The 10,883-nt window shown below is 49.5% G+C and overlaps 1 long non-coding RNA gene across 1 annotated transcript in view; it reads right to left on the reverse strand.

Annotated features, from left to right (window-relative positions):
- Window positions 1-5,967: 5,967 nt before the first annotated feature.
- LOC126488486 (uncharacterized) overlaps window positions 5,968-10,883 on the reverse strand; it is a 22,525-nt gene continuing 17,609 nt past the window's right edge. Inside the window, exon 3 of the long non-coding RNA XR_007588706.1 lies at window positions 5,968-9,606. This is a non-coding gene — a long non-coding RNA (uncharacterized lncRNA). The remainder of the gene's footprint in view (window positions 9,607-10,883) is intronic.

The following is a 10,883-nucleotide window of genomic DNA, read 5'->3' on the forward strand; positions in this document are numbered from 1 at the left end:
GCTCAGGCGGGAAGGCATCTGTTGTGGGATATTTTGATCACACTCTGAGACTCCTGAGACTGCCAATAATGTTTACCTTGATTCAGAGGGCAGAGCTAGCTGCTAGCTGGCCAGAATTAGCCTCAGGGGTTTTGGAGGACCCAGGATTGTATGTGTATAGAAACACAGGAAGCAGTAGGGAGGGGCTTGGAAAGATTCCTGAGCACTTTTTGGATCATAGGAGGAGAGAGAGAGAAAGTCATTGGTTGCTTCTCCACTGTTTCTCTGATCAATCAGATTTTTACCCTGATAATCTGAATCTTGAGTCTTATTTAATAATAGAACAATTTAAGTAATTGCTTCAGGTGTCCTGGCAGTCAGGAGCCAAGGAAATCACAAAGTCACACAGTACAACAAACCTCACGCAAGACATTTATTGGGAGAGGAAAACCCAGGAGGGTGGCTGCCTCTGCTAGCAGAGAACTGAGCAGAAGGCAGGGTTTAAATGAGGATTCTCGGGGGGGAGGGGGGGAGCTTTCCAGGATGGCCTGGGATTGGAGGGTGGCCTAATCTTGAAGCAAGCTCAAGGATCAGTGGGATTTTTTTTTTTCCTGTAGGGTGGGGCCTGGGCTATTCTCCTGCCTGGTGGGGGTGGGAGAGATAGGGATAGTGGGTGAGGGGGGTTAGGACCTGCTCCTCAGGGGCAGGGCCTAGCCCTTGGAGCCCCTGGGGGAGGGGAAAGGGGTGCTAGCTGGCTGCTCACATGTTTCAAGGGGTCAGGCCTAGCCTGAGCTCCTGGCTCGAGTAGTGTAGGGGTGGAATATGGCAGAGGTCTTCAGGGCCTCAGTTTACAGATGCCCAGAGTCCACTCCAGGGAAGGTCATCCCAGAGTTGGCAGAATAGCCAGCTCTACACACCTATAATCCCAGGACTCAGGGGCAGAAGCAGGATTTATAATTTGAGGCTAGTGCCTGGAGTACACAGCATAGACCCTGCCTCAAAAAAACCATGACAAAACACCTGTATTAGTCAAAAACATCAGCCCAGTTTCCCAGTTGCTTATCAGCCTTCTGTAGGCGTGCAAATCACCCGCAGGTTTGGACCAAAGAGTAGCAGAAAGTTCGTGAAGGGTGTACCAGCTGACCAGAACCACAGTCTGTAGCCTTGGAAGCTGTTAACCGTCACCTGCGACTGCCTATGCATGCAGTCTTGCCCACCATTCCAGTTATCAAGACCTAGAATTGTTTCCTTAGCCAGGTGAAAGTTCCCCCATTCCCTCCAGTGTGCCCCTTTTACCAGCAACCGGCCCCTGCCTCTTCCCATGAGACCGCAGGGCTCTTATCTAAGGAAGCCGTAGGGAACCGTGTTGCTCAAGCGTGTTGAATTTAATTCTCACTGGTGACAGGTGTGTGTGTGTGTGTGTGTGTGTGTGTCCATCCCTGCACACATCTGCTCACAGTCAGGCTCTCAGTTATAGCGGCAGACTCAAGACTAGTTCGGGGGATGGCTGTGCCGACAACTCTCAGCAAGGGAAATCACCAAGAGGTTTGCACTGATTCTGTTTCTCTTCTGTGTGATTCCTTCACTAGAATGCAGGCTCCTTGTGCACAAGACTTTGGTCTTCTTCACAGTCATGTCCCTAGGAACTGGAACAGAACCAGAAACCTCCTGTGTGCTCAGAAGTGGTTTGTGGGAGTCAAGGAGCCTGGTGTTGTGAGCATTAGGCTGCCGCTCTGCTGGGAGCCACTGCAGCCACAGGCAGGATTGGGGGTCTTCTTGCTCCCTTCCACCAGTAACCTCAATACCACTTCTAACTCTTATCTCACCCAAACCAGAGAGAATGTTCCCTCTACAAAGCCAAGGAAGGACACAAAATCAGAGGAGTGGACACAGCAGCAGGCTGACCAACAAAATCCAGAGGCCCCAAAAACCACAAGGGGAACGTGGTGAGTTGCCAAACCAGAGAGCGCAGCAGCAGATATCAAAGCCAGGGAGCACAGCCAGGAATCCCAGACCAGAGAGATGAAGGGAAAGAGCAAGTGGGCAGATCACAGCGGAGAGGGGCCCGGGCCCCCTTTGAACAGGCGTCGGAAGCTTGCTTTAATGTTCCTCTGAGCCAAGCTGGGGTGGGCCAGTCAAGGTCAGAGGGGCCATGGAGAGCTGGATAGAATGGGATCTTCTGGAGCTCTTTGTTTCTTCGAACACAACCTGGGGAGCTAGCATGTGGGGGTAGGAGGCACATGACTGGCTGCAAGGCCTGGCTTCCACATTCGGACCTAATGAAATCTCCCCGCTGCTGGCCATTAGGACAGTGAGAACCTGAGTGAGCAGCTCGAAGCCGGGACTCAGTCTCTGGGCACCTTCACCTGAGAGTTGGCATACAGCAGCAGCCCCAGCGTCCTTCCTTATCGGGATTCAGGCTGGATCTCAAGAAAGGCATTGGGAAGGAAACCGCAAAGTCGTCAGCGAAGAGGAAAGAGGATCGGACCAGACTACTAAGGCCCCATCTTGTCCTCTGAGGAGGGAGGGCTGTGAAGAGAAGCAGATCCCCTCCCCCATACCAAGCAAACATTAACGCGGTCACAAGACACTCAGCAGACTTGGGTTAAGCATCTGATGACTCCTGATTACTTCTAAACTGGGCTCGTGAGCCTGCCAGCTGGCAAACACAGTTCGCCCAATCATCGTCCGCTGCTCCTTCCTTTACTCTCCGGAGCCTCCTCTGCCCACACCATCCTTCCAACAGCAGAATTGTCTTACCCACAACGTGATTGCTGTACCCCCCCCCAAAAAGAAGCTTTCTTCGTTATTGCTCCAAGTCTTGGAGTTGGAACCCAGGGTCTCACATGTTAGTCCATCTGCCACTGATCTACCCCTTGCCCCAAAACTGTTTCCGTCTAGTTCCAGGCATCTGGGTTCTCCGGGGCGAGCTCTCCACTCCCACACCCAGCAAGCAGGCAAACAACGCTGAACCTTCATGACCTGTCCCACCTGCATGCATGAGCGCCCGCTGTGGAATCGGGTCAGTGCGAGGTGGAGAGCTGGCTCGCAGGCTGTGTTAGTTACTGACTTCTCCGAGCCTCCGTTTCTTCACCCATAGAAGGAATGTCTGCAGCATTTTAATGCAGCTGTGGACATCAAGCAAGGAAGCCTATGCGGAAGTGCCTCCAAGTCAGAAGAGCCAACATGCAAGCACGTGCTCGATACCAGCGCTGGGGAGGATGGTGAGAGCCAGCTTCGCCTGGGCTACCCAAGCCCCTGCTTCAACAAGCAAAGTGTTACTGTCGATTACAGCTTCTCGGGCCGTAGCTGCTGTGCCCTTCACATTTGTTTCCAGGTTAGAATTGTTTGGGTTCTAATTTTAAAAAGTAACCTAAAATTCAAATGATTATAATAACTCATTTTTCCCTCATATAAGATCTATCCAGAGCTGTGGTAAGATTCCATGGTAGCGAGGATCCAAGATCTCTTGATCTTTTTGCTTTAACCATGGGGAGCCTCCATTCCTAACATTGCCTTAGTCCAAAATAGCAACACAAAATCCAGCCATGGACTGCAGAGATCAGAGAGCAAGGGCACTGAGCCTGATGGCTTGACTCTGATCCCCGAACTCCCACGGATGAAGAGAACCCACTCCTGCAAAGTGTCCTTTGGCTTCCATACATGCCGTGGGGTGATGTGCATATGCACGAACACAAACAAACAGAAAAATATTAAAGCCAGCCATTATATAACACCCCAGTCAGCTCCTTAGGAAGAATAAAGACCATGCCCTCTGCCTTCCAAGTCGCCCAGGAAATTCTGCCGCTGATTACAGCAGCCACATTCAGCAACAATGAAGGCTGGGCAATCTGGTTTTATTCTGAGTGATCACGTGTCTCCATGGAAACAGAGGGGACTAGTGTACCACACTTGTAAGCCACCAATCAGCTCCCAAATCATGACATGGAGACTCCTAATTAGTTGTAAATGCTTGGCCTAGCTTAGGCTCCTTTCTGGGTAGCTCTTTTAACTTGTTTATTTTTATCTACTCTTTGCCTTGGGGCTTTTTACTTTTCTTTCCTTCTGTATATTTTTCACTGCTTCTCACGTCTGGCTGGCCTGTCCCTCGCTTTCTCCTTCCTTCTTCTTTCATTCCTCTTGAGCCTAGATTTCTCCTCCTACTTATTCTCTCTGCCTGTAAGCCCCGCCTGTCCTTTCTCTGCCTAGCTATTGGTGGTTCAGCTCTTTATTAGACCAATCAGGTGCCTTAGGGAGGCAAAGCAAAAAAAAAAAAAAAATACAGCACATCTTTACATAATTAAACACATGTCTTTACATAGTTAAACAAATGCAGCACAAATGTAACACATCTTTGCCCAGTTAAAATAATATTCCACGACAATGAAGTTTTGTCATTTGAAAAGGAGGCAGGGACTCTGTCAGAAGTGGTCACTTCTCCATCCTCATCTCCCTGTGAGTAGCAGCTGGCCTCCCCTGGCCCCCAAACCTCTCCTTTACTACTGAGAGCAAATCACACTCCTTCTCCTTCTCCTCTGTCTGTAAATGCACCGGGTCTCAGCACAGGGCTGCCACAGCTTCTCTTCTTAGCCCCAACTCACCTCTCAATAATGACCCAACTCCCAACTCCAGTAAGAATCTGGGTATCCTTCCCGAGTCTGGTCCAGGGAGGATAGTGCCCACTGAAAGGCAGGCCCTGCCATCCAGGCAAGGCCTCCTGCCTCCCTGCTTAGGACAGGGAGCAAACGGTCCAGCAGGTACAGGTGGGGTTTCTGCATCAGCCCTCTCTGAACCCCAAACTAGTTCAGTTTAGCACAGAACAGTAGTTGATGTAAATTCGGGGCTTGGTAGTCTTGGGAAATGAATGAGTACCTGACTCTTCAGCATGGTACAATGGGACTTCTGGAGCAAAAAAGAAAAAAGAAAAGAAGAAATGAAGGTGGGAAGATAGAAGGGAAGTATTGGACAGTTCTTAGGAAATTGGGAAGGAAATTTGAGTTGTCTATGATCAAGATATATTGTATACATGTATGAAATTGTCAGGTAATAAATTCTTTTTAAAAGGAAATTGCTGCTAATAAATGTGCAGAAACTGGATTTGGGAGAACTGGAGCCCCGTCTCAGGCACAGACATGAAGCACATCCTTTGGATGTCATGCAACTCCTTCTACTAATATATATGCCAGCCACAGGCACCAGAGCTTTCCTGTGGAGGAACACCCCTCCACAAGATGGAACGTAGTGGAGAGCAGACAGTGTCCTAGGGTCCCTCCAAGGACTGTTGCTGCTGGACCTGACCCAGTGAAGAGGCGCGTGGGTTTATCAGTCATGAGCTGGTCCTCGGCAGTTTGCTGATCAGGAAGCCATTTTACTCTTGTATCAAGGGCTAAATTCAAGCTCCTGAAATACTAAGCAAGTGTTCACACCCTGCCTGCAGGCCCTGCCTGAACCCATTACCCTTTCCTCAGACCTCTCTTCAGATACAATGATTCCTGAATCCATTTCTGTCCATTAAGTGCACAGGCTGTGTTTCTAAAAGCACAGTATTCACAGGCTCTGAACAAAGAGCCCCCTGCTGGAGGCTCGATGGCGAGGTGATCAAAGATTTGCAGAGCCCGGGTAGTTTCTAATGCACTTGTTCTTGCATAGCGAGCGCAGTGATGCTGGCTGGAACTTTGCCCCTGGTGCCTTCCAATCAGAGAGGCAGCTTGAACTGACATTGACTCTGTAGTGTTGGAGGAATGTTGGCCATATACTGTACCCAAATTGGTAACACTAACATGTCAGCATAGGACTTTTGGTGCTGGCCTGTCGCCGTTCCCATGGTTCAGCGAGCCTTATTCATGTTCACCGTCCAGTGTGTGCCCCTCTGGTGTGCACTTGTTACTTTATGTACCTGCTCTAATACTTGCCAGCTGCTGGCGTCTGTGATCTATTGACAGGTACACAGTTCTGTCATTCTTGTACAAAGAAATATGCACAAAGGCCTTTGTGTTTGTAGTAGACTTTACTGAAAATTGGTGATATGGCATAGGCTTACATAGCAAAAGCACAATGTTACAGCAGACATCCATGGTGGGGGGGGGGGAAATTCCAGCCCTGTAGGAAAGCCATTCCCCATTCTTAGCAAGTAAACAAAAAACCAAATTGCAAAGCTTATTTGGGAACTCTATCCTATTTCACTTGGGGCCTCCTCTTGACTTTAGGGACATCTCCATCCACTTCTTGTCTCCAGGACCCACAGTTCTCCACATGAGGAGCTGTCTCCTCAATCCTCCAACATGGTTCTGTCTGATCTTCATTAACTGACACCAATTCTGGGCCTCAGCCTCCCCCAGAGCAACCTTGATTCTTCCCTCTCTATCCCACTTCACACAATCGACAGGTCACCTCCTCCCCCTTCCTCAGTCTAATGGAAGCTCCAGAGATTGCTGTCCATCTTACTCACTGGCACGCTCTCAGTGCCTGACACACCTCAGAAGTTAAATATGCACAAAGCAAGCAAACAATCAAAGCAACTTGGCTGAGCTCTCCAGGCCTCACTTTCTTCATCTTTAAAAAGGACTACCAGAAAAGCCGGGCGGTGGTGGCACACGCCTTTAATCCCAGCACTTGGGAGGCAGAGGCAGGCGGATCTCTGTGAGTTCGAGACCAGCCTGGTCTACAAGAGCTAGTTCCAGGACAGGCTCCAAAACCACAGAGAAACCCTGTCTCGAAAAACCAAAAAAAAAAAAAAAAAAAAAAAAAAAAAAAAAAAAAGACTACCAGGTTTGTCTGAGGACCTAGCTTCTTGAAAAGCTGAAGCAGGTTCATAGGCACCCAGAAGTTTGGGACCAGCATGGGCAAGAAAGTGACACACCCCCATCAGTGATGCTGTCGAGACCACGGAAATGCCCTAGTCAGGTCTATGTAACAAGAACTCTCATGGCCTGTGTTCAAAGGTAGGCATGATCAAACCGTGGCACAAGAAGAGGTAACTGCAACGTTCATGCTACTACGTGTACTACGTACGGTTCTATGCCTGTAGTGTGGCGCCTGCACTACAAGATGGTTCGCAATTGCAAGCCGAGCAAGGGCATGGAGACTTAAGCACACAGAGACGCGGGTCATCCTTGAAATAAGAATGCCCTCTTTATTGTGTTCAAGACCAGTTTATATAGTGCTCTGGCCACACCCCAGCTCTCTTTCAGCTGCAAGCCACCAGAAGCCACTCCCCTACCATCAGGGCCTTATGCTCCGAGCAGCTGCAGGCTGCTCAGAGTAGAGGAAAACAAGTTGTTTACAGGAAATTCGGGGTCTGGTGGTCTGCATTCCCCAGCAGTAACCACTAGTGATCTCTTGGAAAATTAGCCGGAGGTGGCCAATAGGAAACAGAAAGGTTCATAGGGCCGTAAGTGCTAATGCCAAATGCAGGAGGTTATGGGTTATGATGAGTCAGGAAGGCTAGAGTCAGGTGTGTGGACAGAAACGGGTGGAACAGCAGAAACAGCTCCCCGTCCCACTGGCCCAGGTAGCACTACACCAGCAGAGAGGCAGCTAAAGCTGCTTTCTTCTATGTGACTCTTTGGAGAGTAAACCTCTAAGTAAGCAAAGCTCTGCGAGGCCACTGGGATCACATGGCAGAGGGGAAGCTTGGGGCCAACACTAGCATCCAACCTACCTCTCGTGCTGATAGGAAAGGGTTGTGTCTGCCGTGTCCCCACAGCCAAGAGGCTGTTTCCATGCCTGTATGAGGTAGCCTGGCAGGCCACGATGCTTCCTGAGCGCCCCCGCCCCCAGTCAGGATAGGAAGGGTAAGGAGAAGAAAGGCTGAGGCTGTTTGAGGACTGCAAACAGACTCCTCTCTTCACAGGCAGGCCCATGTCATTGGCTCTGAGTTTAATGCAGGCACGGTAGTGATAGTTTTCTGTCTGCTCACTGAGAGCAGATCTCCAGGTATATATACCACAGTATGCCTGAGCATGAAGCTCAGCTGGAAGCCATGAAGTTGCTTTCTTATACAGAAGGTGGGGGGAAGAGTTGGGGCAGTCAAGAACATGCATGGATTAGAGGGATCGGTGAGGCTCGCTTTCCTCCTCCCATCTTCCCATCTGCTCATCTAAAACTACAGGGACTGTTGCTTATAGCTTACAGGAGGAATGCTTGTCCAGCCTGTGCCAAGTTCTGGGAACCACCTCCAGTACCTGAAAATACAGAAATAATATAAATATTTCCCATCCCTCAAGGGATACCTATTCCAAGACTTCCATCCTCTGATATCTCCCATCTGTGGGAGAGATGGCAACAGTTGAGGGGACCACCCCACCCTACTGCAGAGCTCCCTATCCTGGCTCCTCTGTTGGAGTTAGTGCCAATATGCATTTATTGGAACTGGTGGGTGTGCTCAACACTGGAATGCACTGATCATTCATGAGGTTGATTAATTTTATACCTATTTTATAACCAGGAAAGCTGAGTTATAGTGCAATTAAGTAACTTCCTCTAAGGCTGCATACTGAGTTATAGCGTGGTCTGACTCCAGAGCGCTTGCTCCTCGCCTCCACTCCGCAGCATCACCTCTATGCTGCCCTACTCCTTTCTGCAATCCCAGAACCCCTCTGTCAGAGCTGGGCACACACAGACTCTCCCAGGTTGGATCCTCCAATTCTGCTCCAGATTGCTTGAACTAGAGCTCCTATTGGGGAAAAAGATACCAGAGAGCCATGAGGGAGCAAGAGAGAGTCAGACACAAGTCCTCTAGGGGGAGGGGAGGGAGGGAAGGAGATCAGACCACTATGGTGCAGTTTGTACCAAGCATTTTACAGAACCCTCTCCTGTTGAAAAAAAAAAAAAAGGTTTTGAAAGTCAGGTACCGCGCAGAGAAAAGGGTTGAAGGCATGTGGCTCATGGTGGGTGAAGGAGTCTGCCAAGCTCAGGCAGCTAGAAATCCTGGCACTGTAGCCAGAACTGCTGAACCTAAATGCCCTCCAAATGTCAGGGCACCCATGAAGGTTCACTTCTTTCCTGACCCACATCAGGGAGCACAGCTTGAGCTGGCCTGGGACTGACTCCCAGAAAGTCACCTATAATAGGCCCCTCAGCTATGAATTATTGAGTCAGAAGACACAGTCAAGAATTGAACTGGGCAGGACTCAGAAATTATTGGACCACCATAGTATTTAACTTGCAAGCCCTTTGCCACACACGTGACTGACGATATATTAATGTCCCATCACTTATCTTGATGTCCCTATCCAGCCTTGGCATGGTCACCTTCTGCCCTCCCTGCATTGATCTGGAACCAGTGATCACAGAGGTAATCACTGCAAGCAGAGGCAAGCTACCTTTCAGTAACTGTCGCTGCCACACCTAAACTCCAGCCTTGATAAACATGGCTATCTTAGGGCCATGGACACAGGCCTGGCCAGACAGTACACACACAATCATGCACAGCAGTCACGGGTTGATGGCCTGCATGCCATTTGTCTTTAAGTACCCAGTGTAACCAGAAGCACCGGGGACAGGTTAGGGTGGCAGCACAGGGACCCTCGGCTGTTGATTGCCAACGTCTGGTGATGTTCCTGGCTGCATCCACTGGGGCTCTCAGGTATGTCCTTCTCCTCAGTTCTTTCAGCTCAGACAGTTCCTCTGAAAAAAATGGAAGACACCTCAGCTTTACTGGGGGTCGGCATTGCAGGATCAGACAGTTTGCTGGTGGAAAGTCAGGGCTAGTCTGCTCAGTATTCTGGCCACTTCCAAGGGTTGTCCCTGCATGGGTTCTAAGGCTTCTCAGATTCTCGCATTCTGTCATCAGCTCATTGATAGGGTGTAGAGCTCCAGGCCACTTGGTTAACACCTCAAAGACGTGACCTTTCCTGCAAGTCTGCTGATGATACATACAAAGATATGATGGTCAAAGCCAGAAACAGGGATGCCGGGGGTGAAGCTCTCCATCAGGCTGTAGCTCGTGTATTACTGGAGCAGGTGCTTCAGCTGTGATTGGCTACATCTGCAGGCTACTTAGCAAGTTTGAGACCATTCTGGGCTACATAACCTTTCTCTAAAACAATTTTTTTTTTAAATACAATGGTGCAAATGTTTTTTTGTTACTGTTTTTCAGTGCTGAAGATGACCCAAGCCTCACACATGCTGGATGAGTGTCCCACCACTGGACCATAGTCCCAGACCCATGACCAGTTTCCAGCATTTTGGCATAAAAGGTGAGAAGGGAATAGACCTTAATACTAGGCTTTTGGGAAGGGAAGCAATGGATATGATTTGAGTAGTGGCCAGCCTCAGTGAGAACTGGATACTAGCACTGAAGCTAGAGCGACCTACCCAAAGCTCCTGCTGGTTCCCAAATGAACCAGGAAACCCTGGTGGGTTCTCTTCAGGTTTGCTAGGTTCTACTCCTCTCTTTCTCTTCTCCCAGTGAGTACAGAAACTCCTGGGAAGGACATTAGTTGACCTGAGGCTGGTTCCAAAGAGACTACCATACAACAGCTCTGTCTGCAGCACCCCAAGAGCAAAATAAACTTTGAACCCCTTTACCTCCAGCCCAAGTCCAACTCCATGGGAGGGGCCACAATCCAATCATTGTCAAGTAGGAGGAAAAGGCAGGAGGCTGGGAACCCAGGAGCAGAACAAACCTTTGAAGTCAATAGGCATTAACCCAGGCTCTTCCTCTTCAGCTGTGACAGGACAGGCAGACAATGATTTCAGAGGAGAGAGATGGGGCAGGTGCTGAACATAAAGCTGAGGAGAAGGGCACCAAGGGGCCTGAGTGATGGGACTTCCATGTACCTGAACCTACACACACAGACACACACACAAGGGGAGGAAGGGAGAGAGAGAGAGAGAGAGAGAGAGAGAGAGAGAGAGAGAGAGAGAGAGAGAGAGAGAGAGAGAGAGAGAGAGAGAGAGAG

Source organism: Alexandromys fortis, unplaced genomic scaffold (assembly GCF_014885135.2).
Source record: "Alexandromys fortis isolate MF-2015 unplaced genomic scaffold, M_Fortis_MF-2015_v1.1 scaffold_208, whole genome shotgun sequence".
NCBI lineage: Eukaryota > Metazoa > Chordata > Mammalia > Rodentia > Cricetidae > Alexandromys > Alexandromys fortis.